The sequence below is a fragment of the Coffea arabica genome, chromosome 2c, assembly GCF_036785885.1.
Source record: "Coffea arabica cultivar ET-39 chromosome 2c, Coffea Arabica ET-39 HiFi, whole genome shotgun sequence".
Taxonomy (NCBI): Eukaryota; Viridiplantae; Streptophyta; class Magnoliopsida; order Gentianales; family Rubiaceae; genus Coffea; species Coffea arabica.
In genome coordinates this window covers 50028175-50053443 of record NC_092312.1, presented here as the reverse complement: position 1 = coordinate 50053443, position 25269 = coordinate 50028175, and positions in this window count along the sequence as shown.

Here is a 25269-nt window from a genome sequence, read left to right as displayed (position 1 = left end):
TTTTGAGCGGTTGGTAGGGTTTATGCTCGTTCCGGATCCGTAGTCCCGGCGAGAGCTGGGCAGGCGGCCCGCCGAACCCTTTGGTTCGCCTTAGGGAAAGGTGAGGCTGTCACAGAACTAGCCTTAGCACAAAACATAAACATTGTAGAGAATGATGTTTTATAGTTGGCTGCAAAATTTCAGCTCAATTAGAGCAACGTAGCCTATGAAAAGACCGAAATACCCCTGCTGCCCTGTTTCTGTCCGAAAATGAAAATCAGTCTCTGTAACTGGTTAGTTTGACCAGGAATATTACCAAATTGGTTGATGATGTCTTCTTAAGAATTATAGCCTTGTATCTTAGCTTTCAAATGGCTTTGGAATTACCTGAATTGGACTTGTGTGTGCTGAGATATGAGTGAATAAAGCAGGACTGCTAGTTGATTTCTGCAGTGAATTTCGAACCGGAAATTCTGGAGTTGTTTTCGTAAATTTGACCTAGTTAGGGTGAGAACTGGACTGAATGGTCTTCATGAAAGTTGTAGGTCTTTATATTAGCTTTTCAACCCCCCCAAGAATGCCTTAAACGGACTTTGGTAGCCTGCGATATGGCCATTTAAATGTAGTACTGTTAATTAGCCGATTAGTCGGAACTTGGTTCTGGGAATTGGGAATTTGACTAGGTTACACTGGAATTTGGACTAAGTGGTCTTCATCAAAATTGTAGCCCTCTATCTTAGCTTCGAAATGGTATAAATTACATCCCAATCCGATAAGCGTAGCTTCGGATGTGTCCGTTACGCAAAACCCGTCAAATCTGTCTTTTGTTAAACTTCATTTCCGCACATGTTGTTAGCTTGATTTTTGTACTTATATGACTTTGAGCCTATGGAATGGCTATTGAAATGAGATGATATTGTGTGTGACTTTGGGATTGATTGAGGAAAATAATGAAGCCATAAATGGCTGGAAAAATAGGTAAATACAAAGGGCATGCTGCCCAAATTTTCGCTCGAGGGCTAAGTTTCTACTTGAACTTGTATATTTTCGTTTGGCAAATACTATGACCGTTTTTCCATTTTAAAACATGATACTTCTTTAATTGGAAACTCCAAATGTTTACTTACTCTTACCCAAATAAAAAGGTGTTGTTTAGGGTTTTCTTGGGTATTTTGTCCTCCCTTTTACATGAATTTCATTAAGACATTTAGTCTATAATATCTACTTGAATATGAGATGATTTTGAACCACATAAATGATCCCGAAAACAGTATTTCTTAGCCTATCTAGTTGGATTCCTACTTGTCTTTGGTTCAAGTGTTTCTATTGGAAAATTTTATAACCCTTTTGAGTTGGGTTTTATATTTCGACTATGAAACCCTAGTTATTTTTGTCCACGGGTCCAAATGTCCTTGTTTCATTTTAAAGTCTTTTATACATTCTACTCATCAATTGTCGAGTTCTTTGATTTTCACCTAATTGTTTGTGTTAGATGAGCTGTAATATTCTTTCTTGTTTAGTCTTAGGCTTTCTTGGTGACTAAAGATAATATCCGGAAGGATATTTTGCACGTTGTTTTGCGTATATAGGTGAGTGTTCCTTGTTTGTTATATTTCCTTGACTTATTGCCTTGTTATTATTGATTGATAATGTGTTAAGTGCTTTCAATGATTGTTAAAACAAGTTTTCTAGCGCGAGTGTGTACTTTATTGCACTCGACCTAAATAAATGTGAAATTTTCAATGATTAAATGATTAAATGGTAGTTGCGCATGAATGTAAGCTGTTTGGCTGAACTGGGCCCTGCCCTTCATTACCGATCGACTCGAGCCAGAAGCGGACTCGGTCGGGCGATATGGTGATCCTGGGTGTGAACGTTGGTATACTCGAGTATTACCTTGTAGGTTGGTGGAGCCTGGCCAACGTCCAGGAGGGGGTGAATGAAATGAAACGAATGAACGAACGAGGGTTTTACTTACAAAAATGCACTTTCAAACAATTGGAAGAATAAGGGGAAATGTCAAGGGAACGAATAAACGAACGAAAGCATGGCTCCCTGTGAGCCCGTATCCTTTTAATGAATGTGTTATTATCGCTTTCCATTGTAAATGTTTCTTGAATTATTGATACTCTATGTTTAATGTATTGGATTGATTGTTTGGTTATGTGTTCGGAACCTCACTGAGCTTTTAGCTCATCTCTTTAGTTTTGTTTTCCTTAACAGGGAAGGCAAGCCAGGACGGGAGTTTTGGATAGACTAGCCTAGACTAGTTTCTTGGTTTTCTTTTGTAATGGTTCTTGCCCTAGTGCTTGGCACGGGTTGGATGTATGAAGAATTGAGAACCTTTGAATATTCGATGTTTGTACTCTAATGTACATGAGTTTTGCGTTAAGTTTTGGATTGTCGTTATATTTATTCTTGTGTTTTATTTCGATTTTAATTGAGGACTGAAGTGAACGACTGAGTCCCCGTAAGAGTTGGGCAGGCGGTCCGCCGAACCCTCTGGTTCGCCTTAGGGGGAGATGGGGCTGTCACAGTTAGTATCAGAGCCTGCTTCGCGTGGTCTCTGCGCGGAGTGAGCCTGGATTGAGTGGTGAATAGGTATGAAGGATTAAGTACTCGTTTGAGTATAAGCTATGAATTACGAATGTTATAGGCCCTAAATCTTTCCCGTTGTATCTAAGGATCATAGATAGGTACGTCGGGTAGGAATTTCGATTGTAGATAGTTTACTCTTGGGACTGGCCAGCTGCAGATGTGAATTGTCTTATTTTGGATTCTTGTGCCTGAGTACTCCAAAGTTGAGGTGGCGTTAAGTACTTGAAAATTGCATTTTGGGAACATGAACAGGTTTTGTCTGGCTAGAATGAGCACAAAAGGTCAATAGATATCTAGTTTGGATAATAAGTGATATGAGAGACCGGACGGGGTTATTCAACTGAAACTAGGACGATATCGCCTTTTCTTTTGATTTGTCCTTATATTATTATTACATGACGTTAGTTGGTGTATTTGTCCATATGATTATCTGTCTAATTTAATATGCCTTTGTGTATTTGATCATCTGTCTTCTTGATATATGGTGTGTTATGTGCATATATGTTTATTTGTGTATTGGTATGTTGGAATTTGTTACTTTAGTCAATTTACCGTGTTTATCCACTAAATTACCTTTTTGGGGGGAAAAGGAAAGAAAAGAGAGAGGGAAAACATATATATGGATGGGAGACGTAGTCGTGGACGTGGACGTGGTCGTGGGAATAAACGAGCTCAAGAGCCAAGAGAGGAAAGGGAAACAACAGTTGCACAAGAGCAAGGACCGAGGGTTGAAGCCGAGGACCAAATGGCGACGGCAATTCAACAAATGACAAACATTTTAGCAAGGTTGGTGGACCAACAAGGTCAAATACCTGTGAATCAACCTCCGAACCCTGAAATAGGAGAAGATCGGGCTTTTGAGAGGTTTCAGAAGTTTGCTCCTCCGAAATTCCTTGGAGGGTCTGATCCGGATGTAGCCGAACAGTGGCTGGAGGTCATGATCAACATCTTTGCAGCTTTGAACTATATCGAACAAAGGCAAGTGAACTTTATGGTATTTCAATTTGAAGGACCGGCCCAAGCATGGTGGAACGTGATTAAGGCAAGGTGGGAAAAAGAACAAACTGTATGGACATGGGCTAACTTCCTAAGGAAATTTAATGACAAGTATCTCCCACCTTTAGTCCAAGAAAGGAGGGAGGATGAGTTTATTGGACTACGCCAGGGAACCCAAAGTATGGCCGAATATGAAACAAAATTCACCAAACTATCAAAGTTTGCTTCCGAATTAGTGGCCACAGAACCGAGAAGGGTAAGACGATTTATATAGGGATTGAATCTAGAAATTCAAGAAGCACTAGCGGCGGTTCAAGTGAATACGTTTACGGAGGCCCTTGAGAAAGCCCAACGAATCGAGAATGCAAAAGCACAGATAAAAAACCTCCCAAAACCGAAAAAGGGGTACACCTGGTAGTGTGACTGAGGAACCAAGTGAATCGATAGTCCCTTCCAAAGTGCAGAAAGTGAACTTTTTGTCCCACCCACCATGGACAATAGGGGCGTTAGATGAATGATCTACAAAAGGAAGTCAATTAGGCCATAGGGAGATTTTTCAAAAAAGCCAACAAGTGGCTTCTTCCTTGACTTGTGGCTACTGTGGAAAGGCCAATCACACTGAGAGTGATTGTTGGAGGAAATGGCGGAAGTGTTTGATTTGCGGGAGTGGTGACCACTAGGTTAGCAACTGTGTGAGGATTCGCAAAAACTATTATTTTATGCCTAATTTATGGCTTAATAAATTATTTAATTGGATTTTATTTACAAGGAATATTTTCTAGTCTTATTAGACCTAAATACATGGTAATATAACTTCGTTATATTTTTAAAATGATTCGTTTCGAAAATTAATTTCCTAGAGCACGTTTAGTAAAAATAGTGAATAGTACTTGGAGATTTTATCCGCGTAGTAGCACAATAAGCTTGGAATATTGGAGACTTGTACTATGGTCCTAAAATAGGTAATCTTATGAATAAAAACTCAAGTGATAGTTAGTAGTGCAATCGTTATAAGAATTTCTCGGAAGTTTCGCGTTATAACGTTAAATTTGATGGTACGCGTTTTCACGCGCGCGACTTTATTTGAGGGACTTTAGACCCTTATTTCGACACAATTAAGAGTGAAGAATATTTACATGAATATATATGCATTAGAGGTTTAGTGCACTAGTGAACCAAACGCGCGAGAAAATCGAGCCGTAATCGCACCAAACGGCCCCTAATGAGAGTTGACTTTTGGGTGAATTTCCACCACTTATTTCACCTTCTCTTGGAAGCTAAAGGAAAGTCTGATCACTCTCTCTCCTCCTCTCAAGACAGCCGACCAAACACCCTCCTCTCTCTAACTCATTTGCTTCAAAATTTCTGTTCACTAATCTCACTCAAAACCACCCCAAATCATCTCCAAATTCAACCAAACTTGCACCACACCTAGCTTGACACTTGAGGAGCATTTTGAGCTGCAAACAAGGGCTGGAAATCACGGTTTTTCTGGGGTAATAGAGGGCCGAAAATTCTTCTGAACATCAACCCAAAGTAAGTGATGATCCACTCTTGAAAACTTGAAGTTGGGAAGCTATCTTACCTTGTTAAGTTCATGCATGCATTTGGTTAGCTTGTGTATGGTGTAAAAATGTGATTGTGGGCTCTTTGTATTCCCACACTTGGGTTGTTGTTGCTGATGTGATGATTGATGGTGATTATATTGTTGGTTTAGTGGTTATAATGATGCATTAGTGGTGGGTAATTAGTAGAAACTTCATTGGGTGTAAGAAGCAAAAACTTCCGATTTTGCCCCTGCCATGTTCGGCCATTTTGAGGCCAAATTTTAATGGTCTAACAGCTTGAATTGGATTTTTATAGGATGTATTTGATGTGTGAAAAATTTCATTGGAAAATATTGAGGTTTGATTGAGCAAATGAATTTTTCTTGAGAAACTAGCAAATCTGGAAAACTGTTCGCGTATGATTCTGACCAGTGGTAGTATTTTGGCTATAACTCTGTCCTCGGATGTCGAAATCATGTGCCGTTGGTGGCGTTGGAAACTAGACACTCCTGGCTTTAATTTGGTATATAATGAACGTTCTGATTCTTTGTGAGTAAGCCGAACCAAATGTTTTAAGTTCGCTGTCCTGTTGCTCTGTTCATCTGGAATGAAGTGTACAGGCAGCAACTTGATGCCTGATTTTGAACCAGATGGGTGCCGAATTTGGAAACGATTTCTTCTGTGATATTCTAGTCCTATGAATGTATTTTCCAACGGCGTAAGCCATGCTCAATTTTGAGTTAAATTGACTGAGTTGTGACTGAAACAAGTGGACTGCTCTGTTTTGGAAAAACCCTAATGTTGGACTGGTTTGGAACAAGATCTTGGAGTGAACTGGTTAATTGATGTTCTTGATACTAAACACTTACCAAAGGCATTATGGATGTTTCTTAGACCTTTATTTCACAAATGAAACATGATTGGATAGTTTGCTTGATTAAACGTTTTGAAATGGGTAATGAAAGTCTCAAGGCAGATTGCCTTATAATTTTTCCTGAACTTTGGTTGACTAATTAACTATCTTACCGAAAGTATTTTTCCCTAAAATTTGATAGAGTGGTACCTTTCACATGGGAGTATAATACTGCCAATTTTGGTACCAATCCAAGTTCGTTTCGATACCCAATTAAATTGCTAGAGTTGGAGGTTCAAATCTGGAAAATTCTTCTCCAGTCTTGAATTTCCCCAACTTCGGGCTACCATATCTCGGTATTCGAAACTCCGATTCTTGATCCGCTTGTTTTGTTATAAACCTCACTTGTAACACTAATTGAGCTGCAAATTTCAGAGGCCGGTTTGCAACGTGTGAATCGTGCCGAATTTCCAAAGTTGGCCGAAATCCAACTTAATTCTGCCATGAAAACCAACCCTGCGTCTTCAAGCTCATTTTTGACCACTTTTCACTTCGATTCATGGAAAAGTGTCTTCTAGGAACTTATCGTACTTTCTATGAGGTTTCCAACGGTATAAATTTTTCCAATTTTTGACTTATAGCGAGCGAGTTACGATTTTTCAAAGTTTCATGATAAAACTGAAAATTTTCCAATTTCAAAGAAATAGAGTTTTTCAAGAAATCCTTATTCTTTTAATATTCCTAAACGTTTTGCTCTCGATTTGCATGATAAAAACTCAAATAATGTTGTACATAATAAAAGGCAAGTTGAACCTCGATTTGCGTGTAATTGAGGTTCCTTTTTGCAAAATAATCCTTAGATTGTACTAGTGTACAATCTTCTTGATAAGTGGGTTAATTGTGTGATTATCCACTGTTAATTGCCAGGCGCACAAGGAGACCTTCAAGAGGATCTCACAGTGGACACTTGAACTCCCAGGAAATAATTCTTATTGAATTGCTCGGTGAGTGTCAAGTGTGTGAATTTTGATACTTGCTTATTTGTGGTATTTGTTGGAAGTTTAAAAAAATAAGGGCGGGTGCGTACTTTATCGCACTCGTTCTAATTTCAAATGAATGAATGAAATGTATTGAATGAATGAATGAAATGCAATGTTATGTCATGAATGCTTGTGTGGTTGGAGTGAACCCTTCTCGACTTTCTAATGAATGGGGGACGCCCAAACTCATAGGCCGTCCTTAGACTCGAGCCGACAATGGGCTTGGTCGGGAACTTGGGCGAGCCATGAGATATATATAAGCTCGACCTAATGAGAGGTCTTGCTTGGCATACTCGTAGAGTATCGCCTTATAATAGACTTGTGGGCCCTTGGGTGTACGGCGGATGGAAGGAAGTAAGTGGTGATCTACGGAAATGGAAATACCGACCCGGTTGACAGGAGGGTTAATGCGGGAAGGTATACGAATGACACCGGCAGATCGAGTGGAACTTAGCTCCTGAGAGCTACTATATCCTTGAATTGTTTCTGATTACTTTTCCTGTTTGAATGATTGATTATTGAAAAGACATGGTTTTATTTATTAAATTTGGGATTGTTATTTGACTAAGTGCTTGCATGTGTGTTCTTGGCCTCACGAGCGTTTAGCTCACCCTATAGTTTTGTTTTCCTTAACAGGACCGAATCTTGGAGAAAAATGAAGAAACCATCCGTTGTACTTTTGTTAAGACTCCTGTTATATATTTTGACTAGGCCCTGGTTTGGGTTGTACTTTTGGAAATTGTAAACTTGACAAGTTTGGGCCCTGACGTGTACTTTGAATTTAAGTCATTTTATGATTACCCGATGTACTGGTTATACATTAAGTGACTTGTTAAGCTTGAACGCTTCCGCATTACTGTATTCATGTTGCTCTCATCGAAGTGTTTAGTTCGGTTTTAAATTGAATGGAATTGCTTGAGTCCTGGCGAGAGCTGGGCAGGCGTCCGCGGATACCCCTTGGTCCGCCTTAAAGGGATAGAAAATCATTCACAAAATTTTAGTGTTATAATGAAACTCTTATGGCATCCATAATGGTTGAATAGTTGCTTTTGTGACGACCCCACTTCTCCCAAGGGCGAACCCAAGGGTATCGGCGGGCCGCCTGCCTACCTCGTGCCAGGACTCAAAACTTAAAACAATAAAAGCTAGAAAAATCCAAAAGAGTACTATACATACTATATACAATCCCAAAAGAGTTCTAAATACATTCTCCAAAATAGGTATTCAGTTTACTACATCACCATAAGTTAGTCACCCAATATATAAAGTAGACCCAAAAAAAAATTCTTATACAGGCCATCAAAATAAAAGAAACGACTTAAACGTCTATCTAAACAAGCACACCTAACTATACCCAGTGTATGTGCCAAAAGTCCCCGCGTAGGCCCCTGCTAAGGAAAACAAAAGGAAAGGGGTAAGCTATATGCTTAGTAAGTAAACAGGGGCAGAAGCGTAAATTTCACGTAACAACAGTTACAAAGTAAGAGTAAAGCAAAAGCAGAAAAATAGCATCACATGATAAGGATACAGGTGGCTCCAAAGCCAAATCGTTTGCCATGCGTGACCTCCTGCTGACACTCCGTCGACCACAAACAAGGGTCCGTAGAACTCCACTTGTACTTCCACCGTATACCATATCACCCTCTCTTGCCAGACACCTCACAAACTTGCTCGAGCGAACGAAATTGAGCTTGGTTCACAAGCTCGGGTCACAAATTTGATCCACATACTCGGTGAACCGGATTCACAAACTTGGTGACCTCAAACCAGGTTGGACTGACTTCGACCAAGCCCTAACCGGCTCGAATAGTCCATCTAGGTCATGAGATCGGGCCCCAAACTCACAAACTTTACTCAAAAGTCACCCCGAGCCACAAGCTCAAGGGGTTTAGTTCCAAAATGATTCATATACATATGCCATGTATAAATATGTGCGCAAATTAGGGTTTAGGTCGAGTGCGATAAAGTACACCCTCGCCTAGGTACCCTTTTCATACATATCGAAACACATAAGCAACTAACACATAAGATTGGCCTGAATACTTACACAACGAACAAGGATAACAAAAGGACGAAATTCGCGTCGTGAAGAGTAGCTAGTAGGCCCCACCGGCTCCACCTAACTCACCACCGTCAGAAATAGAAGATTACGTCACATAATATCACAAACGGCTACTATTATGCCTAAAACACGCAAAACGACAAAATGGGCACATGCAAGTGCGGAAACGGCATACGGAAACGGGAATGGCGGCCTAGCCGTTTTGCCGTCAAAACTGTTTTGAGCACAATCGAGGCTACGCGTGTCGGATCAAGGTACATGGGGTACCGTTACGAAGCTAAGAGAAAAGTATATAACTTTCATGAAGACACATAAATCCGGATCTGAACAGAGATGGGTCGAAAGTATGGAAAACAGTGCCAGAAATGTGCACTTTAAGGTGACGGACAGGGTATGTTTGCTGGATTGTAACTCCCAGTTCACAAATCCAAATCAAGAAATTCCAAAGGCATTAGAAATCTAAGACATAAGGCTAAAACTTTGATGTTTTGGCCAAGACCTGGATCCACTCAGAACAAAACGAAAATTGATTGCCAAAGTACCCGTCAGAACTGTCCAGATTCAAAGGCAGTTCTGACGATCGATCTTGTTTTGGTCATAACTGGAGCTACGGAACTCGGATTTTGACGCACTTTATATCGTTTCGAAGCTAAAACCAAGATCTAAATTTCTTATGAAAGAGTCGACACCCAGATCATATGGTATCAAAACGGGAAAAAACACGGTCAGAGGCTAAATGCAAAACGCAGCATAAACCAATGTTCAAAACAGGCATGAGTGTTTTGTCTATAACTCAGGATACATTAATCCGTTTGACCTGAAATTTTACAGGCATATTCAGGACTTAAAATCCTACAACTTTCATGTTTTGAGGAACTTCTGAATCTGTACGTAACATCAAGAAAAATAAAGCCAAAGTTCAGATGCTGAACTGCCCTGATTTTCCAGTTTGCCGGTTTTGCGCGCTGTAACCGCACGGTCCGTTTCTATGGTTCTTATACAAGTTTTCCAACCAAATTCCTACCAATGAAACACACATATACCAGCTTCTAAAAGTCTATTAATGGTCCGAAATTCTCTCCTTATTTTACCACAAAATTACCAAACACGAACCATAATCCCTAACCTAACTTCATTTGCACTAAGGAACTTGATCTAACATCCAACTAACCAAACCCTAACCAACTAAATCTTAGCCAAGCTAAACCAACCTAAGGAATCCTAGGGTTTCTTAACCCAAATCGGTTTTTACCACCAACCCATCAACCCAATGAAACCAATCATCAAACACAACCACTACAATCTTCATAGCACAAAATTAAAGCTAATTAACTTGCTTAGCATGAAACCCTAATTCTTTCATAAGCTTAACCAAAATTTGGGCAGTAACAAACCACTAAAATAAACCATCAATCAACACCATAAACACTACATGAATCATACAAGTTCATAATCACAACAAAACTTCACTTTCATGGCTCCAAAACTTAATCACCAACTTTAACTTCCAAGAAAGATGTCTTACCTTTAAGAGAACTTTGTAAGTGAAGAAAGCTACCACAACAAGGGCCCAAGTTGTTTCCCTTAAGCTCCAACAACAAGATGGAAGCTATAAATTGCAGAATTTTGAAGGAAATTTCCTCTCTTTTCTTTCCTCCTTGGTCGGCACTCCCTCTCTCTCTTTTCCTTCAAGTTTTGTTTTGTTTTGTCTTGTGATTATCTTACAAGTCCTAAGGTAATAAATAGTCAAAGACAAGAGGAGATATTTAGTTAGCTAACCAATCACATAAAAGTGCTTTATTTGCTTTTTAACCCTTGCACTTCAACTTAGCTTTTGTTCTACTCTTGCCCTCAAACATTTTGAACTCTTTCAATTAACTCCATAAATGATAACTTAAACTAGTCTTCCGAACTCCAAAGCGAGAGTGATAATGAGGAAGTATTCGATTCTTTTGCAAAGGACTTTGAACAATATGAGGAAAAACCAAAACCGAACCTGGAAGAAACAGAAAAGGTTAACATTGGCACTGAGGATGAGGTTAAGGAGGTGCAAATTAGTATTCATTTGAATGAAAGGCAGAAAAAGGAGATGCTTGAATTCTTGATCATGTTCCAGGATGTATTTGCGTGGTCCTATGATGATATGACTGGCATTTCAACTGATGTGGTGGTGCATAGGTTACCCACAGACCCTTCTTTTCCACCCGTAAAACAAAAACCCAGAAAATTCAAACCAGATATAAGTCTCAAAATAAAAGAGCAAATTGAAAAACAGCTCAAAACCAACATTATCATTGTTTCCCATTACCCAATTTGGCTTTCAAATCCAGTCCCTGTTCCAAAAAAGAGTGGAGAGGTAAGAGTTTGTGTTGACTATAGAGACCTTAATAAAGCCAGTCCTAAAGATGATTTCCCTCTACCAAATATTCACATTCTCTTAGACAATACTGCGGGACATGAGATTGAATCCTTTTGCGATTGTTTTGCTGGCTACCACCAAATTTTGATGGCAGAGGAGGATAGGGAGAAGACTGCTTTCATTACCCCTTGGGGTACCTTTTGCTACCGAGTCATGCCTTTCGGTTTAAAGAATGCTGGAGCAATGTATCAGAGGACCATGACGACCCTATTTCATGATATGATCCACCGGGAGATGGAGGTCTACGTGGATGACATCATAATCAAGTCTAAGAGGGCAGATGACCATTTGGTTGATTTGAAGAAGTTATTCGAAAGATTGCGGAAGTACAATTTGAAGTTAAATCCTGCGAAATGCGCCTTTGGAGCACCTGCGGGTAAGCTGTTGGGATTCATTGTTAGCAAGAAGGGCATAGAAATAGATCCGGCGAAAATCAAAGCAATTCGAGATATGCCAGTGCCGAAAACTCAGAAGGACGTGAAAATCTTCTTAGGGAAGATCAATTTCATTAGGAGGTTCATCGGCCAACTAACTGCCACATGCGAGCCGTTGTTCAAATTATTGAGAAAGAATGTGTCGTTGTATTGGAATGAGGAATGCCAGTAGGCTTTTGACAAGATTAAAGATTATTTGTTGCATCCACCAGTCTTAGTGCCGCCCAAATCGGGCCGACCCTTGATTATGTATTTATCTGTACTCGATGGAGCAGTAGGGTGTGTTCTAGGTCAGCACGATGACTCTGGAAGGAAAGAACAAGCCATTTACTATCTAAGCAAGAAGTTCACGCAGTACGAGGCTAATTATTCATTCATTGAGAAAAGCTGTTGTGCATTGGCCTGGGCGGCTCAAAAGTTGAGACACTATTTGTTGAGCCATACCACTTATCTTATTTCCCGATCTGATCCTTTGAAGTATCTTTTGGAGAAGCCGATGTTAACCGGACGCCTGGCCAAATGGCAGATAATTCTATCAGAGTTCGACATTATTTTCACTTCACAAAAGGCGGTCAAGGGGCAAGCTATAGCTGATCATTTGGCAGAAAATCCAAGGGATGATGATTATCAACCACTTCATACCTATTTCCCTGATGAGAAAGTTTTATTCGTAGGCGCTACAGATGATATAGGTGAGCAAAGCCCTGAATGGAGGCTTTTCTTCGATGGAGCTTCGAATTCTCTCGGAGCCGGAATTGGAGCTGTTTTGGTGTCACCTGAAGGGAAGCACTACCCTGCCGCTGCCAAATTGCAATTCGCTTGCACGAATAACATGGCTGAATATGAAGCCTGCATTTTTGGTCTCAAAATGGCGTTGGAAATGGAAATCAAAGAGTTGATAGCTTTCAGTGATTCAGATTTGCTCGTGCATCAAACCTTGAAACAGTGGATAACCAAAGATTCGAAAATTCTACCCTACCATTGTAGTCTGCTCACTTTGGCCAAGCAGTTTCAAAATTTGGAGTTTAGACATCTCCCGAGAGCCAGGAACGCATTTGCCGATGCTTTGGCCACTTTAGCTTCTATGATACAATATCCAGATGAATTGAGGATCGAGCCAATTCCGATTCAACTTCAAGATAAGCCTGCCCACTGCTGGGTTGCAGACGAGTCCTCGGATACTATTCCTTGGTTTAATGATCTTAAAGAGTTTCTTAAAACTGGGTCTTACCCTCTGCATGCTGGTACAAAAGACAAGAATTTTCTGCGTAGAATGGCTTCAAAATATTTCTTAAATGGTGAAGTGTTGTACAAAAGAACCTCGGATTTGAACCTTTTAAGGTGCATTGATGAAGGCGAAGCTCAATACATGATGAAAGAGGTGCATAGTGGCGTTTGTGGACCTCATATGAATGGCCATTTGCTAGCGAAGAAAATCATGAGAACCGGATACTTCTGGCTTACTATGGAGCATGATTGTATAGACTTTGTCCGGAGATGTATAAAATGCCAAATGCACGGTGACATTATACGCGCTCCACCCACTGAATTGCATAGCATGACCGTCCCATGGCCCTGTTCAATGTGGGGTATGGACGTGATTGGTACAATCGATCCTCCTGCTTCAAATGGACATCGATTTATATTGGTGGCGATCGAGTACTTTACCAAATGGGTTGAAGCGGAGTCATTCAAACATGTCACGAAGAAGGTAGTGGCCAATTTCTTGAGAGATCACATCATCTGTCGCTTTGGAGTACCCGAGACGCTTATCACGGACAATGCCAAGAATCTGAACAATGACATGGTAGATGGACTATGTGAGCAGTTCAAAATCAAACACCGCAACTCTGCCATTTATAGGCCTCAGATGAATGGAGCTGTAGAAGCCGCAAATAAGAATCTGAAGAAAATTATTCGCAAAATGACAGCAAAGCATCGCGATTGGCATGAAAAGTTGCCTTATGCATTGATGGCGTACCGGACTTCTATTCGGACATCGACTGGGGCAACGCCATATTCACTTATGCATGGGATGGAAGCTGTATTACCAGCTGAGGTTGAAATTCCGTCGCTACGAATCCTTATGGAAGCTAAATTGGAGGAGGCCGATTGGATCAAGCAACGCCATGAGCAATTGACTTTGATCGATGAAAAGCGATTCAATGCTATCTGTCATGGTCAGTGCTATCAGAAATGTGTGGCCCGGGCTTACAACAAAAAGGTCCATCGGCGGGCATTTGAAGAAGGTGATAAGGTACTGAAGCGGATTTTGTCAATGCAAGATGAAGCTAAAGGCAAATTTGCTCCAAATTGGCAAGGGCCGTTCATTGTCCAAAAGGTATTACCTGGCGGAGCTCTTATTTTGGCTGAAATGGATGGACGGACATTCCCTCAACCCATCAACTCAGATATGTGCAAAAAGTTTTTCATTTGATAATGCAAATTTTCTTTAAGAAACTCATGCAAATGGCGAAATGCAAGTCAGGCCATCTTCTTTTACACTAAAAACATTTTATCTCTACTTGTCCCCTTTGAGCCATCAGAATTGACAAATTTTGTTTGATAACCCTTGAGAATTGCAAACCCCACACTGGGGCAAATGTATTTAAAAAAAAAAAAAAAACCCTACACTAGGGCAAATTTAGTTTTCAAAGAAAAATGCAAAAGTGAGGAAAATGCAATGAAAAATGCAAAAAGAGAAAAAAGCTTATCAAACTGGGGCAAATTTTCCTCAGTTTTGGAGTTGTTTTCAGATAGTGCAATCTCAAGTTATTCCACCCCTCGTATCAAATCTGCTTTCAACCTTCAACTTTTTTCAAAGCACCCCACCGGACCTCATTACAAAGCCCAAAGTCTTGGCTTTCGTCACTTGCTGCATTTCTATTAGAAAATTTGTTAATCAACTGGCAGGTGATGTCCGTAATGTCTTCGCCTAATCTTATAAGGGAAGTACATTTTACTGATACCAGCAATCTTTAACTCATATTTCTGAGTCGATCATGGTCGAGATTTTTCATTGTTCTTTAGGTGAAAACCCGAAAGGGCGCCTCGAAAAGAAAAAAAAAAAAAAACAAACGAAAACAAAAGGGTGGGGGCAACCTTGGTGAAAACCCGAAAGGGCGCCAAGGTAGGTTTTCTCAACAGTCGAGCTAAAGAAGGAACAGCTGGTGACCTGGTTCATTTAGGTTGTTCCTCATATTTGTGATACTTTTGCCAGTGTCGGATTCCGAAGAGAAAATATCTGAAGTCTTGAATATGATATTCGTTGGCTAAACTTGTATTGTTCTTTACAAATATTCTTTTGCAAAATGTATCTTTATAAACCTCTTATTTGTGTATGACTGCTTATGATTGTCTACATTCTTTTGCATGCTCATCTTTGCCTGACATAGGAAATCATCTTGCATATATCATTGATTTTTACAAATTTTTCATGCATCATTCTTTCACTATTGGATTCGAATGGATGATAAACCCTAAGGTTTGTGCAAGGATAGGGGATTCCATCATCTATTAAAGTGGGTGAAGAGCGACAGAACTGCTACATAGATTCGGTGACGTGGTAAATACAGCTTCAGAAATTGAAAAGGGTTCCAAATTACGAGTTCGATTAAGGCAGACGCATCAGAAAAGAGGTAAAAGCATCACAAGACTCATGTTTACACGATTCTCAAGGCAAACCGGATCAAATAATGGTGGCAAGTCCATTATTTCTTCTTTTCTTGCAGGAATGTTGCATTTACAAACAAAAGCAGCCGCTCTTTTTGGCACCTAAATCAATGACAGGCAAAGCTTCCCAGTAAGCAAGGATCGATGTTATTTGCAAAACTCGATCATAAGAAACAACATCAGCTATCACTTCAGTCACAAAGATCCAAATTTCCCTCTTGGTACAAAAGTTGAACTTCTCAGGTAAAAAAAAAAAAAACAAAAAAAAAAACTCAATTCATTGTTTAAACTTCCCTAATGCAGTTCCATTTTAAATTCTTGTTCGGGTCAGTCCCGTTTAAATTCTGTTCGGGTCAGTCCCGTTTTAAATTTCTGTTCGGGTCAGTCCCGTTTTTCAATTCTTGTTCGGGTCAGTCCCGTTTTCAATTCTTGTTCGGGTCAGTCCCATTTTATTTTTCATGTTCGGGTCAGTCCCGTTTAAATTCTGTTCGGGTCAGTCCCGTTTTTCAATTCTTGTTCGGGTCAGTCCCGTTTTATTTTTCATGTTCGGGTCAGTCCCGTGTTAGAATTCCTGTTCGTTGGAATCTTTTGCAGCCCAATAACACAGGTAAGTATTTGGTGTCTACTTCTTTGTCTCAAGTTTTTTCAAAACTCAGACAAAGAGGGGCAAACTGTAGACACCAAATTTTGAATAATTTGTATGTATCATCTATTTCATGATTTTCATTTTAGATTGCTTGCATTTTAGTTCGTCATTGTGTGTTTTGCACTATTAGTTGTTATGATATTTTAGTTTTATTCATTTTCGCCCTTTTAGTTGACCTATTTCATTTGCTATTTATTCTTATCTACTTTTAGTTTTAGTTTTTAGTTTTAGCTTTTAAGTTTAAGATTAGCATGGAAAGAAAGGAAAAGGAAAATTTGTTCACAAAAATATGTTTATTTCTTTTAAATTCAGTTTTTTGGCATTTTATTTTATTAAGTTATTTTGAAAAAAGTGAAAAATGAAAAAATGGAAAATTGCATTTTTGTTGTTTTTAGTTTATTTTTATCTAATGTTAATTAAGTTGTTTTCATCATTAATTATTATTGTTTTATTATTATCATTTTTGTTGTTTAATTAATTAATTAGTTAAAAAAAAACCGCATCATGCACGCTGCAATTTTTTGCAGCGTGCCAAGCATAATTTCAGCAGCACCATCGAAGGGCTGGATGGAAGGCAAGGACAAACCCCTCATCAGCACCCTTCGTATGAGGGTTTAGGAACCTAGGAGTTCCATATAAAAGGCAACAGAGAGAGCAGCAGCCGACAGGGAAAAAATAGAGAGGATTGGCGGCTGAAAATCTGAAGAGGACCGAGAGATTGAGGGAGTTTTCAAGAGAGGTCTGAGAGCAAGAGAAAAAAAAGTAACGGGCTGGGAAAGGAGTCTGAAGAAGAGAGATAGCTACGGGAGTTCCTGAAAGAAGAAATCGAGAGCTAATAGGGAGTTTTTTGGGGAGCAAGAGTGAAGGAACGGCCGAAAGAAATTCTGGAAAGCTAAGAGTGAGCATAGCAGCCGCAACCAAGGAAACTAAAAAAGAGAGAAAAGAGGGAGCTTTGGTAAGAAGAGGGCCACGGAGAGACGAAGGAGAACAAATGGAGGCGTTCGGCTGAACAAAAGAGAGAGAACCAAGAAAGCTTCGTGGAGGAGGAACCCAGATTTGAAGTTTCAGCAGAATTTCTGAGCCTCGTTCAGCGGTACCTGCGACTCGTTAGAAACACATCGCCTTCATTCGATCACGCTAACATCTTCAGGTAACTCTACCTTTTCCTCTGGTTAGTTTTATACGATTCCTACGAGGATGCAAGCTTAGCAAACAAAGAGTGTGGGGTCATTTGCTGGGTTGTTTGTCGATGTGTGGTTTGGGATGTTCCCCATGTTGATTTGTGATTAAATTGGATTTTTTTGAATTAAGGGGACTTGGATGTTGTTGGGTTTTCATTAGCTTCTTATTTGGTTTCTGGATTGCATATTTGGTAGAGTGATTACCGAAAAATGAAAACTTGACAAAAGTTATCTGTTTTGCCTTGTGAATCTGGTGAGAAAGAGAAGGATTGTTGAATCTCTGATCTTTGTAGTGTTATGTGATGCTTTTGTTGGGTCGAGATTCTTGTGGGGGTTAGCTAATAGACTCGCATGTGGTCGGTTGAAATTGCAGCAAGTCTGCACGATGCTTGCTGTATGTTATGTCCGTTGTTTGTAGCTGTCGTCCTTTTGATCTGTTTAAGATTTTATTCAGTTGAAGGATGGGTTTGCAGAATTTGGTGTTCATAGGCAATACTAGTTCTGTGTGTATCTAGGCTCTTTGCTTCTACTTATTTTGGGTTCAGCTTTGGGTAAGGAGGGAAGTATTGAGTTTTGCAGAATGTTGAAACGATTCTTTGTGTTATCCTGCTTTTACGTTTTTTTTTTCCTTTTCAGAAGTTCAGTTGGCTAGATTTGAATGCTCTTGCTCTCTAGTTTCTTATGTTCAGAAATAAAAAGAAAGTTTGTCTGTCTTGCTGTTTAATCTGAACGTTTGGTTAGCGGAGATGTTAGTTGCGTTAGGAGGGATTGAAATTGCATGTTTGAAAAGCCCAAACCTGTTATAAATAAAAGAAACCAGCAGAAATAAGGAAAGCTTCGTATGCCTGCATTTCTTTCCAAGTTTTTTTTACTTGTTTGAACGCCAAAGTCATGTGTTATGTGGTTTAATTTAGAACTTGGGGTGTGGGTATGAGAAAGTTTGATCAAAGTTGTAAAGATTATCGATGGCATGTTGGGAGAATGCTGCAGAACTTTGCCGAAAAAGCTTCTTGTACTGTTAAGTTCTGTTGCAGAAAGTTTGCTTCGTAGCTTGCATGAATTACATGAAATAATTTCTGAAAATTGCTCTTTAACCCCCCAAGTCCCTTTTTGTTCTACTAAGGCCCAAGTAATTGGAACATTTAATCAATTTGATCCTTCTAAGTTTCTCTTTGTGCCACAAAAGCCCAAGCATGTTTTAGTATCTTGTAATTAAGTCCTAAAATCATTGCAACTTCAATCATTGTCTTGGCTTTTTCTTTATTTTTTGGAATCTTTGAAGTGCTTAAACGATTTATTTGGACTTGAATGTTTGAGTAACGCTTGTTTTGGGTCTTTAGTAGATGTTATGCTTGGGGATTGGATGATCATGCCTTTGCCATGGTCTTTAAGTAGTTTTGACTTCATTGAGTTGCAATTGAGGGAAAGTTTGATGTTTTGGTGGATCCAAATTGTTTAGTTTATATCTTATCACTAAATTGGTGCATTAATCTTTTGTTTTTGGTGATTTTAGCCTAAGCTAGTCTTTTCTTGGGTGATTCTAGCCAAGTTGAGTTTGTTTACATCCTTAGTATCACCAACGGGGAGGTATAATCTCTTTTACCCCTTTTGTTTCTCTCCTATGTGGACTAATGTGCTAAGTGAAATTTGCATGTCTATTTCGCTTTCCTAGTTTTATTTTCATTACTTTCATTTATTTCATTTACTTTTGCTTTTTATTTAAGTTATTCTTTATGGGGTATGTGTACACCTCTTAGCTTGTAATAGATAGGGCTGTGGCGAGCAATTTGGTCCATTTTCCCTTTCCCCTTTTGTTTTAGTTAGTGAATGTAATAGGTTCATTAGTTTGGTTGCATGCCTACGTGTTAAGTGTTTAATCGCTTTATTAGGTCCTTGTATATAGTCAAACATGCTAAGTGTTATGTGCTACGTGTTTATAAGTGATTCGCATGTCTACCCGCTTTTTATAGTGTGGATGAATGGAATGGATGAATGTACGTCACCACACTAGTCCAACGCTAGTTGTGGCTTCTTTTATCGTTTCCACTAGTCCAACGCTAGTCGGAATTCATAGAATGGGCTAGTCCAACGCTAGACCCTTAGGGTTTTTCCCTTGTTAGTACATCATTTGCTTGTTCACCACATATCACGCATTTTCCTTAGTTTTATCATTTGGCATGAGCCTCGAACCCCTTTTCCCCTCACTTTAGGTTTTGCATCTCATGCTAGCTATAGGGTTCACTTTGCTTGAGTGTCCCCTTCCGATAAGGAAAACGAGCGAGTATGGTTACTCGATAGCCTTAGCACTCTAGTTTTGCCTTCTAATCAAAGGGAAAATAGAAGTCGAAAAGTTAGGAGTCAACCCCCGTACCCGACTTGTTGCATTCCCCTAGGGTCATACTTTCATTTTTATCACATCCATACACTTTTAACCACAATTTTGCACATTTCTCAAACCATACTTTTTTTACTACATTTTACCTATCACTTGCTTATTTTCACTTAACAAATGAAATTCCACTTTACCTTATATATCTATTATTCTATTTTCACACACTTGCACACAAAAAACACTTGAATTTTATACAATTTCACACATGCACCTTTTTATACATTCGCACACTTGCACTTACATTTCTTGCATCTTTCATACACTTTCACACTTGCACACTTGAATTTGAACTCTCATTTGCATTAATCGACCTCTATGAGGTTTTCCTTTGTTGGCCGCCACAATTCATGTGGTTTGGGACCAAAAGCCTCACAAGAGACATCGTAGAATTTAGGATTGCATTTTCCTTTCTGTTTTGCATTCATATAGTCATATCCAACGTGCGATACATACATTGGGTAGAAAATTAGGAAAGGTAAGGTTAAGTCGCGCAACTAGCCTTGGCTAGGTCAAAGGGGTGCCTTGGATTCTATCCTTGCCTTCCCCTTTGTCAAACGTGACTCCCGAACCGTTTTCTTTGGCTTACGTGGACTAGGAGTCGTTTTAAAAAGGGTTTATTACTACTTGACTTTAAATCTCATTTTTAGGTGACTTGGTACACTTTAAATCATTACCAAGTGGCGACTCCAAACTTTTCTTTTCAAACCCTTTTTAAAAAAACTATGTTTTGGGTCAAATCGTCGCTTTCCAAGTCCCATTGAGACCCATGTCTTTTCAACTCACAAAAATCATTTTCCAATCACAATTGAATCAAAATACATTTTTTAAACCATTTTATTTATTTATCAAAAAATGGGGCGCGACAGTAGTAAAATTTTTGTATCTCGAAAAAGACGATGATAAGGAATTTCGAGGACGAAATTCTTTTAAGGGGGAGAGAGTGTGAGAACCCGTAAATTTTCGTATTTTCGAGGCTTTTATTTTATTTAATCGCACGTTTTTCTATAATTTCTTTATTAGAAAATTTTCTAACTCGTTTTATGAGTAAATAGGGTTTTTAAAATATTTTTTTAGTACAATTGAGTTCATGAGATTTTTGGAGCGTATACCGGGCGTGGGACCCGCTAGTGCGGAAAGTTCGGTAATATTCAGCCAATTAGGTTAAGTTTTATATATAGGGTTTAATTTACTAGGTGCTAAGAGATAATTAGAGGATATCATTTGGATGAGTGTTGAGGAAACAAAAGGATAGCTTAGCATTTATGAGGGTGACAAGTGTCACCTTGTGATTTATTCTTGAATTTTGACCACTATTCATTACTTTACTAATTAAAACAAAAATTGACCAAAATTTTCTCATTTTCTTCATCTTCTTGGCCGGCCATCTTCAAGCAAAAAGGAAGAAAAACCTCTCCACTTTCTTACCTCTAATCTTGCCCAATCTTTCAATTCAACCGTTTAATCTTCAAATTACTCCATAAAACCTCTTAGTTTAGTGGTATTAAGGTTGGTTGTAAGTGGTTTGGAAGACCAAGGTGCTAAATTGGGTCTTTTCTTGGGTTTGCAAGGTATGTGACCAAGGAACCTTCCTTTAGATCCTAATAATGTTCAATTGGTACCTTATGTGAGTTAAAGAGATAATTTTAGGTGCTATTTTGTGACTTTGGGTTGAAATAGGTGAATTTTCCTATTTATTCATGATTTTTCTGTTTTTATATGTTTAATGTTGTTGAGCCATGGATGATGGCTTGGAATGGTTTAGAATGAAGCTTCGATGCGTAAATTGTAGCTATTTGCGGAAAATTTCCGCTTTGAACCGAAAGTTCCAGATTAGGGTTTCCATTTTTTCCCCTTCTGCCCGGTACTGTTTCCCCTAGTTAGAGGCCGAATTAGCCTTGGATTAAAACATGAAAGTTGTATATAATGATATTTTATAGTTGCCTACAAAATTTTAGCTCAATCGGAGCAACGTAACTTGTGAAAAGACCGAAATACCCTACTGCCCTGTTTATGTCTGAACCTGCTAATCCGCTTCTGTAATTGGTTAGTTTGACTAGGAATACTACTGATTTGGTTGTTAGTGTCTTCTTAAGACTTATAGCCTTGTATCTTAGCTTTCAAATGGCTTTGGCATCACTTGAATTGGAGTTGTATATGCTGAGATATGACTGAATGAATCAGGACTGCCACAGTAAACTTCAAACTGGAAAATCTGGGGTTGTTTTGGTAAATTTGACCTAGATACATTGCAAACTGGACTGAGTGGCCTTCTTCAACATTGTATCCCTTTCTCTTAGCTTCGAAACGGTGTAAATTACACCTCAATCTGATAAGGATAGCTTCAGTTGTGTTAATTCCGCTAAGCAACAGCAAATCTGCCTTTTGTTTTCCCATCCAAACTTCGTTTCCGCATATGTCCTAGTTTGATTTTGCACTTATACGTTTCATATGATTTTACTCTAGTGATATGTGGATTCAGTTTATGACTCGTATTCGAGCCTTATTGTGGCTCTAATTAAAGGTGTTTGATAGCTTGTGATTTGTGGGTGCTGAGGTTTGGTTGGAAAGTAAAGAAAGACAAGGGAAATGCTGTCAAAATTTTCATGGAGCTTCTGCACACTCTCGGGAAATTTGCTATATCTTGATTTAGGAATGCCGGAATTGAGTTTTGTTTGTTGCGTTTTAAACTAGATTCATAGGGCTATAAACAGTATAATTTTCAGAACCTTTTTATGTTTGTACCATTTATGGTGATTTTCAAAGTTGACTGAAATATTTTACCTGTTCTGTCTTTCACAGGATAAAGCAGCAACTTGAGGCTTGAATTTGACTGACTTACGCTCTGAATCTTATGAGGGTGTTCTCTGGAAAGTTATAGCCCTTTGAATGTATTTTCCAACGGTATAATTTTTACTAATTTTGGACTTACAAAACTTGAGATATGATTTTTCATATAGGGTTGCGCGAAACTGGAAAATCCTGTTTTCCTAGTATCGATCTTACTTTCATTTTCTACATCCAATTTGGAGTTGGTCAGTCATTGTAGGTAAGGTTTTGAGGTTGTTCATGCCTTTCGGGCTAATCGTTATCTTTTCACTCCAAAGTCACCTTTTTGCTTTACATTAATGGTTCATTTGGATAGGCACCTGACTTGTAATCGAGTTTTACTTGCGAATTCCACTTATTAGGTCTTTGAGTCCAGTCTTAAGTGTTTGCCTTGATTGTTCTAGGAGGTGCCGGCGAGTAAAGCCATACTTGGGAAGGAAACTTTTGAAATTATCCTTGTTTGATCAGGTGAGTGCACCACTCCCCTGAATTATTGCTAAACTGGTTTTCTGTACTTACAACTTGCTATTTGAATATCTTTCGTGACTGTTTATCTTGTATGAGACGAGGGTGTACTTTATCACACTTGTTCTCTTACCTGTACTGAACGAACTGGAATCTATTACTCGTACTTGTTATGTACTTGAACTTGTTACTTGTACTTGTTATGCGATCGTTTGGAAGTGTATCCAACGATCGTCCTGTTAAACTTGAACTCAACCTCATGGGGAGTTAATTAAATCGAGCCAGCAAGGGCTTGGTCGAGATAATTGACAATCCATGGGTACCTGTTCCTGGGGAATCTTTGGGTATTGAGACTCTTGATTCCGGTATACTCGAGTATTACCATTCCTGTTCCTGTTTGGTGTTTGGGCCCGGTAAGGGGTATGTTTGGTGAATGGGGTTTTGGCGTTAAAGTGGTGTTCTACTGGACTGGTTTCTTTATTTGAACGTTGACGGAGGGTCAACGAGGCTAGATCAACTATAGCAACGGGGATTTGGCTCCTGAGAGCCACCTGTATCCTTTACATTGTGATGTTCATTCATTTCTCGTATTTGATGTGAATATGTGCCTCCAAAGTGCTTTCTCATGAATTCTACTGATTCTACTGTTTATACTTTTGGTACCTCATTGAGCTTTTAGCTCACCCCGTTCCGTTATCCTTGTTTTTCTTACAGGGAACCATGTGAGAACCCGTACAATTTCTTATTTTCTAGGCTTTATTTTATTTATTTGCATGCTTTTCCATATTTTCTTTATTCAAAAAATTTTACACATAATTTTTATGAGCAAATAGGGTTTTTAAATTATTTTTCTAGTATTAGTTAGGTTTTGAGAAATTAAGATCGTATACTGGACGTGGGACCCGCTAGTGCGCAAGGTTCGGTAAAATTCGGCCAATTAGGTTAAGTTTTGTATACTGGATTTAATTTATCAGATGTTAAGAGATAATTAGAGGATACCTAGATGGATTAGTATGGAGAGACAAGAAGATAAGATTAAAGCTTAGAGGTACCAAGTGTCACAAAACCATTGGATGTTGAATTTGACCAAGACTTTTCTAACTTTACTAAAACCAATTTGGACCCAATTTTTTTCTCCCATTTTTCTTGTCATGGCCGGCTGTTAAGAGGAGCAAAATAAGAGAGAAAAACTTCATTTTCTACTCCACTTGCTAGCTTCAATCTTAGGTTTTAACCAACCAAATCACAAATCACACCATACAAGTGATCATTAGGGAAGGTTAAAGGTGTTGGTGGAGTTGTTTTGGAGGAGGAAAGATTAAGCTCCTACCTTTCTTGTGGTTTTAAGGTATTTTGCCTAGAACATCCTCTTTACTTCAATTAATTGCTAATTAGTGGTTTAAAGTTGTAGTTTTGGTAGTTTATGAGCATATTTCATGGTTGAAAGTAGTATTATGGAAAATTTCTAGATTAGGGTTTCATTGAACCTCATTCTGTCCGGCACTGTTTGGATAGGATGGAGATCGAATTAGCCTTGAGTTAAAACATGCAAATTGTAGAGAATGATGTTTTATAGTTGCCTGCAAAATTTCAGCTCAATCGGAGTAACGTAGCCTGTGAAAAGACCGAAATACCCCTGCTGCCCTGTTTCTATCCGAACATACTAATCAGCTTCTGTAATTAGTTGTTTTGACCAGGAATACTACTAATTTGGCTGTCTATGTCTTCTTAAGACTTATAGCCTTGTATCTTAGCTTTCAAATGGCTTTGGAATCACTTGAATTGGAGTTGCATATTCTGAGACATGACTGAATGAGACAGATTTGATGGGTTTTGCGTAATGGACACATCCAAAGCTACGCTTATCGGATTGGGATATAATTTATACCGTTTCGAAGCTAAGACAGAGGGATACAATTTTGATGAAGACCACTTAGTCCAAATTCCAGTGTAACCTAGTCAAATTCCCAATTCCCAGAACCAAGTTCCGACTAATCGGCTAATTAACAGTACTACATTTAAATGGCCATATCGCAGGCTACCAAAGTCCGTTTAAGGCATTCTTGGGGGGGTTGAAAAGCTAAGATAAAGACCTACAACTTTCATGAAGACCATTCAGTCCAGTTCTCACCCTAACTAGGTCAAATTTACGAAAACAA